General features: G+C 37.5%; 1 long non-coding RNA gene across 1 annotated transcript; it reads left to right on the top strand.

The window, feature by feature from the left end:
* The first annotated feature begins 4,284 nt into the window (after nucleotides 1–4,284).
* On the top strand, nucleotides 4,285–7,280 carry LOC122277386. The gene is made up of 2 exons (XR_006228992.1): nucleotides 4,285–4,994; nucleotides 6,677–7,280. It is a non-coding gene; the product is annotated as an uncharacterized LOC122277386 (long non-coding RNA).
* Nucleotides 7,281–9,689: the final 2,409 nt, after the last annotated feature.

The following is a 9,689-nucleotide window of genomic DNA, read 5'->3' as shown; positions in this document are numbered from 1 at the left end:
ATGGCACCTTACGAAGCATTGTACAGAAGGAAGTGCAGATCCCCTTTATATTGGGATGAAGTTGGTGAAAGAAGGTTTTTAGGACCAAGTACTTGTAGGACGTATGAAAACAAGTGGCACTAATCCAAGAAATGATAAAAGCAACCCAAAGTCGTTAGAAACGTTATGTCGAGAAATGATGGTGGAATTTAGAGTTTGATGTTGGAGATTGGATGTATGTCAAGGTTTCGCCCATGAAGGGAGTCATGCAGTTCGAGAAGAAAGGAAAATTGAGTCCTCAGTATGTAGGATTGTTTGAGGTCATGGAAAGAGTCAGTGCAGTGGCATATCGATTGGATCTACCAGCCGAGATGCAAGAAGTGGACAATGACTTTCATGTATCGTCATTGAAGAAGAGCTTTGGGGAAAGGAAGCTCGTAGTAATGGAAGACGGTAGTATACAACTTCAGCCTAATCTATCCTATGAAGAATGGCTAGTGCAAATTGTGGATAGCAAAGAGCAAGAGCTAAGGAATCGGAGAATATCGTTAGTAAAAGTGCTTTGGAACAACCCAGCTTTTCAAGAAGTGACATGGGAGAGAGAAGATTTAATGAGCAATAAATATCCTCATTTGTTTGTAACTTAGAACTTTTGTATTCATGAACCTCATTTATGAATGATTGTTTGACTATACCTTGATTTCTTGTATATGGATGTCTATGTGTTATTTGTGAATTCTAATGGTGATATGTGCACCTTCCATACCCATGAACAGGGCATGGCTCATAATAGGCAAACCCCATGTATGATTGTATCCTATGTAGCACAAATTAGAGAGAGATGCAAACACAATCGCAGGAACTGAGAGTAAGGATGGATCGAATGATGAGTGCTCATTGGTATCAGATGGAAAGGTTCGAGCATCCTTGCACTCATGTTGTACATGAATCTGCGAGGCACTATTTTTTATGTCTACTCAAACTTACACTGAGGTAGAATCCATTCGCACTGCAGAAGCTTACGCTTTAAGATATGAGCCTTTTGAAACTTTCGATACATCTACTGACTGTATTCTTTATCATGAAGAAGGACAATCTATTAAAGATACCGAACTTGAGATTTAGCATAACTTAAATGAGATGCGAGTAAATATGTATTATGATCCGGACTTCAAAGTGATATTCTATTTATCGCAAGATTCAATGACAGAAGAAAAAGGCGAAGTACCACTTCCATCATCACCTGAGGATTCTACCACAGCCAATGCAAGAGGTACTAATGGGGATTGAATTGCTTTCAATCAATAGATTTGTTTTGGTGACTACGGTACCAATTTCAAGGACGAAATCTTTTTCTAAGGGGGGAGGATGTGACGACCAAACTTTTGCTAAGCTTTTTATTTATCTTATTATGTATTGTTAATTTGGGCCAAGAGAGGAGGAATAACCTATTGAGGAATTTGGTTGGAATAGAAGGCATAAGAGGCCTTGAGGAAGGCCAAATAGAACTTAGCCTTATAGTGAAATTAGGGTTTGGAGCCCAGAGAGTTAGGGTAGACGCCTACCTTAAGGGAAAGAGGTTCTTTCTTGCCATGTGTCCTACATGCAAGAAGGTCTTCTAGTGAGGTGATAGGTGGTGACACCTGTCATTGTAGGGGAGAGTCTCTACAAGGAAGATGAAGAGACATGAAAAAGTTAGAAGCCCAAAGGGCATGCACGGCAACCATATATGCTCCATCGTCATGCGCTTCTTGTTAAACCTAGGCAGGTATGCTTCCAAGTTTTCCTCTCCTTGCTTGATGGTGAGGAGGAATGTCGCGGGGAGCCTTTTGCTCCTGCTTGCCATGATTTGTGTGAGAAATAGGTGGGCCAGTTCCACAAAACTGTTTATAAAGCTGGGTGCCAAGGAACCAAACCACAACCTCGCTGGTCCCTTCAAGGTTAGCGGGAAGGCTCTATAGGCCACCTCCTTGGGAAAACCATGCAAGGTCATGTGCGCCTTGAAGGTTTCGAAGTACTTGACCAGGTCTAGGGTCCCATCATAAATTTCCACAGGGGGACCCAAAACTTAGATGGTAGTGGTACTGACATCACCTCTGCGTTGTACGACGAGCCCAAGCTGACAATCAGCTACTCCATCGACGTTGAGGTGCCTATTTTTTCACGCCATATCCTTGTACTTTCCCTTGAGATTATATAGTTCATTTTGCATGTTCTTTCTTTCCTCATCTTCATCACCGTCCTCCCCGGCATTTCTGGACCGATGATTCTTGCTGTTGTTGGGTTATTCATCCTGCCTTGGTTCTTGGGCATTGTCTTTGAGGGCTTGGTTTTCCTTTCAGAGGACACCTACCTCAGTGGTCAGCTTTTCTACTAGTTTTTCCATCACTGCTAACTTAGTTTCTATGTTCACTGGGGTTGTTTCCTTCTGGTCCCGAACAGTTTGAAAGTGAGGTCTCATAAGCATATGAAGAACACCTAAAAATTTTTAGAATCCCACCATTGTTGACGTTGTGTTTCGTACGCCTCTGAGTTGGACCCTCAGCAGCTTGAGTCTTTAGTCTTGGGCTTGCGAACACAAATAAAACACCGTGAGACGACTGCCTGGGTGTTGCTTGGGATGTTTCTGATGCTAAAGTCAGTATATCCTTAATAGAGTGCTTAAGCTAGTAGAGAGAGTTCAAGGAGTCTATCCCCTATCCTGATACTTGTGAGTCATTTTTATTCCTGGTTCTAGAATTAGGCGCCCATGCCCTGCGACAGGGGGAGGTGTCCTCCTCATAGCTTCTCCAGCCATGCTTATTTAATGCGGTGTGGCTCTCTAGAGGGGGTGCTTTTGATGCAGTGTGGCCTTTTGGAGGGGGTGATTTTAATGTGGCGTGGCCCTCTGAGGGGCGCATTTAATGTGGCATGAACTAGGGGTGAAAATTGAAGGACTCAATGCGGTTTAGGGGATTCACAAGAAAAGAGCTAATCTAGAACATGGTTAAACATGGTATCACTTCATTCCTGGAACTGGCTCATAGGCTCGGTTGACAAACGAGTCGAGTCGAGCCTGACTCGAGTAGTGAACGAGTCGAGCTCGCACACCCCATGCTCACTCGAGCTTGGCTCGTTTATAGCCCTATGTGTGCTTATGGGTACAGATAAGTGGCAGTGAGACTTATGTAATAGTTGAGGGTGATCATCAATCCCTCTATCTTTATGAGGCATTGTTTTGGACCTTTAGACTCTAGCCTTAACTGTATAATTATTTTCTTTTCATTAGTAACTTATATAAGGACTCCATTATATTTTTAAAACAATAATGACACCACCTTCACATTCGTACAGGGGCAAGAGATGTCATTTGACATATAGCTCATGGATACTGAACTTTCTAGTTTTTAGCAAGTTCAAACTCCTTACATTGTTTATCAAAAAGTTTTTTTGCATAACATAACCCAAAAAACAAACAAAGTGAGCAACTCATTGAAATATACAAGGGTAGAACAGCTACGGAGAAATGTCCCATAAAGTGTGGAAACCGCCAACTTTGTGCAACAACTTCACAAATTCATATACTCTGGGAAAAATGGCAGCACTTTCTTCAAGCATTAACATAAATCAGTTACTTACAGCATAGAAGGTAAAGAAACAGGGCCATAAATTCTACAAGAAAAGGCTTCTGATTCATGTAAAACAAGCAATATTTGATGAACTGAAATAATCTAATACCCACAGCTGATTGACCAGCTCAAACACCACAAGAGGCAGATACACAACATTAAACCACAAACAGAGGAACATGCACATTAGTTTCATTTTTGGAAAAAATGATTGTACCCACTAAAAACCACTACTTTTGTAACACAACCTACTCGTGAAGGGGGATGATAAATGCAATGGCAACAAGAGATACTTGGAGCCTCGGTCGATGATACTGGACTGCCCAAAATATATATATATATATATATTTATATATATTGCGTGAAATCTAGGAACAAAGGAATACAAAATTTGTAACATCCCAAACTAGTACCAAGCTGTTTTCAAATTTTTTTTTTAATTTATTTAATTATATATGTGAAAAGGCCATTTGACTTTTCAGATATCTTTTTAAACAAGTTGGATTATCTAAAATTCAGGAACAAGCCATTTGGTTATTTTGTTTATTTAATTTCATCACTCTATTATTTTCTAGTGTTGCACAAGTTCACGCAAAGCCCTCACAGTCTTTTCTGTATGCACGGTTTCTTCGTCAAGTCCGTGTTCCACGGCATGCTTGATGCACGTATCTATTTTTTCCTCTATTTTTTCGGCAAGCAGTTAGTATATTTTTTTGATATACTTTTGGTTATTTCTTCCATCATCACTAGGGTTGCCTTCGCCGTCCGTTTCCCTCTTCATGCGCGTCTCTTTCTCTAGGGTTTTTTCCATCGTCTATAAATATATACATACGTACCTGCATGTGATAGTTTCCCAAGCCTATAGCTGCCGCAAACCTTCCACGGCAGTCTCCACCCTCCACAACCTCCATGCAGTCACCGTCCCTGTCTCTGAACCTCCGCACCCACGGCGTTAGACCTCGCCTGCAGCTTAGTTGCAAGACCTCACCATCACAAAAAACCCACGCCCGTGTGCGCTCAACGACGGAAGCCACTGGCCATTGCCCAACCCCATGTGAAACCGTAAGCCAGCCCAGCCGTGAACGTACGTGGAGCCACCGCTGGCCATCACCTAAAAGGGACCTCTGTTTTTGCTCCCCAAACAGAGCATCTACCACAACCTCTGGCCAGCCACCGTACCCCAGCCCTGTAACCACCGTGTAAGAAAGCCACCACGTCACCTGCAGTCACACGGTGAGCCTCTGTTTTTCGCAAAAAAAAAAAACAGAACAATCCACATACAGCAAACTCCTTCACATCGAAGCTGCAGCAAGCCACTGTGTAGCTCCTCCACTGCACTGCTTTTGCACCACCATAGCAGGCTCACGGTGACCTTTCCGCACGGTGTACGTATTATATGCTCGTTGGGTAAGTTATTGCACATCTCCTTTTTCCTCACTGTAAGCGCAGCCGCACAACTCTTATGACTTTGGATTTGTGTGTTTGGGATGGGATGCCTGTAGTTTTAGGTCATGCTTGTAATTTACAGTCTTGTCCTTGTTTAGTATTTATCACTTTCCCGATGGTCTGGTAAAGTCAAGAAGATCTTTTCTTTTATTTATTTAATTCTGTTTTTGCCTTTCCCAAAAAGCCAACTTTTGATTATTTAAGTTTTTTAACTTTAAATGTCCATTTTGGACTTTATGTTTTAAAAACTGTTCATTTACGTAGGCTGTTTTCCCTTTGTGGGTTGAGATTGGGTTTTGATTGGAACTTGGGTTTTAAAATTAGTATGTGCCGAGTTACATTTTAAGAAATTATTCTAGTGATTTTTCATTCTGATATTGATTGTTTTAGAAAATGATGATGTTTTAGAATTAAGAGAATCTTAAGTTTTTGAGGAATTAAAATAGGTATTTTAGGCATAAATATGTGATAATTGTTCAATTGGATATTTATTTAAGTTACATGAATTTTATAGCTGATAATTGATATTCTTTTGGCACTGTTGTGAAAAATTATGAAAAGTTAAGAAGTTCAGGTAAGCGAGGTTCCTATATTAGATTTTGCATAAAATGAAAATGAAACATAGTTGACTTTTAAAATATGCATCTTTTGGTTTTTGAAAAGAAATATGAAAAACAAGCTTAATTATGCGTTTTAGCAATACTCATGAATTCTGTATAAAAGGAAAAATATTTTTGTAATGACTAGTGTAAACATGAGTTTTTTTTTTTAACATTTTGTTTCTAAACTACGTAAAGAGTGCGAATATGAAATTTTGTGTATAAATTATATTTTTGTGATTTGATTCTATTTTGTTCTTGAGATATTCTAAACTCTGATATGTAATGATGTGATTTATGAAAACTTTTGACATGACATTCTAAATCGGGATGTGGTTTGTGGATTGTGATTTGTTTGACCTACCATGGGTGCTAATAGTGGTTTCTGTTTGGGATGGTACCAACTGTTCTGTTTCTGGTGCACCCACTTTGGAAACAAAGTGAATTTTTGGTGGTCTTCTCTGTGTGCACACTCGGGGCTCTAAGAATAATAAGGGGAAGATTCACATTCTGTTTCTGCTCGGTTAGCTACCGGGGTTTGCACAACCCTACCACGGGGGTTAAACATGACTTCTGATAAATATGATGTTCTGGTATAATGGTGGTCAGTTATGCTATGCCAAGAGAATTATGAATAAGAATATTTTTTAAACTTTCGCTCTGACATTTTTTGATAACATGTTTCTACTTCCGCACTCTGAAATGAAAAGTAAAAATAATTTATTCTGCATTCTGAACTCTGTAAATGCTCATATTTCCACACTAGCATATGTTTTTTGCTTACTGAGTTGTTGATAACTCACCCCTTATCTGTATAACATTTTTCAGATGATTTTGTAATAGTTTAGTTGAGGATCAAGATTATGGAGCATGGGTGAGTTGATTATTTAAGCGTAGTAAATTACTTATAGAAGATTTCTAAGGATTGTCGGTTTTTATTAAGATATTTTGTAGTATTCGGACAACTTTATATTTTAGAGTCTGAAAATATCTTGATAGAATGTGAGTTTTAAATTACAGGAAGTAACTCTCTGACCCTTGCAGGACCGGAGCATTAAAAAATTTGTAAGGGAAGCTTTGCACGTAGGGTACCGATTGTGAAGATTTGAAGTGGAGAGAAGGTTGTGTGCAAACTAGGGTAGCCAATTATGGGATTTGAAGACTAAGAAGTTGGTGAACCAAGAACGGAAGGGAGAAGGCCGGTGTGAAGAAATGAGGAGTGGAAAATGGGTTAAAATCTCACGACAAAAGAGTTGACACTGTGAGAGAACACTGAGAAGGGTGGAGCTTGTAGGCGATGAAAATGGAGTCTGTTGGTGCAATGGGTCGAAGTGCAGAAGGGTGGTCATGTGTCGATGTGGGCAAACATGGGGGGAAATAAGTTGGGGGGAAATGAAAGGCATAGTGGCTTTTGGCGCCCCTTTCGCTCCTATCTTGACAAAAATCACAGCGTTGCCAAAATAATTTTATGTTGCGACGTTGTAATTTGTCCTAAAACCCACTATAAATTGTCACTAGGGTTGTAACTGGTCCGGTTTGGTTTGGTTTTGGATAAAATTTAGGATTGAAACAGTATCCATCAGTTTTGCATTTTTCAAAACCGATTACGCACTAGTTATCCCCTTAAACCGGTACTCCGGTTTTACCAGTTTTCGGTCCGATTTTCTAGTTTTAATAAAATGAAAATTTCTCATAAAAAATAAACTTATAAAAAAAAAAATTGCTTTAATGAAAACTGTTGCGTGTAAGTTTTGAGGCCCACAAAGAGTTGGGAGTTGACTCAAAACACTCCTTTTTGCATCATTTTTTTTTTTTTTTGCATCGATTATAAAATCACTAGAAAAAGTCTGATTTCTTGTAGTGTCCTATTTTAAATGATTGTATGACACTTACATATTCTATAACTGTATGTAACATTACTCATTTTCAAAACCGAGAAAAGCTATAATGGTTTGTGAGCCAAATTTAGGACTTTTTTTTTTGTCTAAAACTTTTCATAATTACAACAATCTCAACTTTTTCAAAGTCCTAGATTAGAAGCAATGGTAATTTACTCTTTTTCTAGTCAATAAAATAAATAAGACACAGGTTAAGGTCCTCCATGGTTTCAAAGTCTTCATATGTGGGAGAGCCCATAATTTAGAAGGGCATAATAGTTTTGTTTGACTAAAGACTTCTTAACTTTCCATAGAATTAATTTTGAAGCAACCTGAGACCAAGCAAGAATAGAGTTTAGACTACGTACCCTATATTTTATTCAGTGCCAAAAGACGAGAGTTCAGACTCGAACCCGTTGCCCTCCATTGCTTGTGTGATTTACTCTTAAAAGTACACAAAATATAATAAATAATTTAACTTTTTCAAATCTCAAAGTAATAATAATATTCTAACAATATTTGATTCAATTTTTAACTTTCATCTCAACTCATTTCATTTCAACTCTCTATCCAAACGACACCTTAAGATAACAAAAATGTTAATTACATAGATATATAGAAAGGTAAAAATAATACAACAATTTCTAGCTATCATTTCAACATGATAGAGAGAACATGATTGGATGTCATAATTATAAGTCATCGAGAATTACTTTAGCTGCAAAGGAATTTTGTAAAAGTAAATTTACAAATTGACCTCACTTAATATGTGATACATCAAATTATAAAGTTATTTTTATTATAAAGTGAACTTAACGTATTATATAAAGCAACATCATTTTATAAGTCTATTTTTATAAAATCTCTTTGTTGCTTATAAGTGCTATAGCCACAAAGATAATTCATAAATGTAAACTTACAAACTAATATATATAATTTTATGTGATATATTAAATTTATTTTATAATAAAAATAATTTTACAATCTGATGTACCATGTTAGGAAGTAATTGCAATCATGAACTGCTCCATTTCTAATGATATATAATTTGTCGTGGCCACAACAGAGTAATAATAACACGCAATATCTTTTCAATAGCCCCAACAAATCTATTTTATTTGGGAAGCCACATGCATGAATCAATCTTAAACAAAGTCCTTGATACTCCAATATTAATTTCCTTGATCTGTATGATCTTGAAGAAAATGCAGTTTGATCTTGCAGAGTGTGTCTAAAGCATTTTTAATATTAATTCTTTGTTCAGGTGACTCTGCATAGCAATCCAAAGCCAATCTCATAATAGAAGATATTAGTTCCTCCATGGAAGCATAATCTCTTTCGTTGCTCAACATATTGCTATCAATAATGTCAATTACCGAAAGTCCTAGTAATGATACCTCTATCCAACTCTTCAAACTCATTTCTTCTAAAAATATGTCATCTGTAGGTCTCTTCTTGTGAAAGTTTCCATGAGTATAATGCCGTAACTATACACATCGCCTCTTGGAGAAATAATTCCTTCCGATCCGTATTCTATTAAGTAATAACATTACAACTTATCATGAGCATATACATTCAACTTTTGATAATAGTTAAAAAAAATCCCAACAAAAACAAAGATTGTTCACATATCAATATTATACACAAAGACTACTTATACACACACACACAAATTATGTATATTTACATGAGTAGAAAGTGATAGATATGCAAGTTTCAAATAATCACCTGGTGCCATATAACCGATAGTAGCGAGTGTCAAGGTTCACATCATAGAATCTCTATCGCCTAAGAGTTTGGCCATGCCAAAATCAACATCATGTGCAACCAAATCTTGGTCTAGTAAGATGTTGCTAGGCTTCAAATCACAATGAACAATAGTTGTTGAATAACCATAATGGAGATATTCTAGTGCTAATGTGACATATAATACCATTATGTTTAGCCTTTGTAAGATATTCAAATTGTGATTTTGGGAATACAACCACTTCTCCAAGTTTCCATTAGGCATGTATTCCAAAACAAAGTGCCATGAATTCAATGTTGCTACAAATGTTGATGATTTTAATTAGATTTATGTGGTGAGTATTGCGGAGTATGTCACACTCTACATCAAAACTCTTGAATGCCCCTTCCACTTGCAAGTTCAAAACTTTTATTGCAATATTCCCCATTAGACA

This window comes from Carya illinoinensis, chromosome 9 (genome assembly GCF_018687715.1).
Source record: "Carya illinoinensis cultivar Pawnee chromosome 9, C.illinoinensisPawnee_v1, whole genome shotgun sequence".
NCBI lineage: Eukaryota > Viridiplantae > Streptophyta > Magnoliopsida > Fagales > Juglandaceae > Carya > Carya illinoinensis.
The sequence above is the reverse complement of the archived record's forward strand: the minus strand, read 5'-3'. Positions and strand labels throughout refer to the sequence as shown.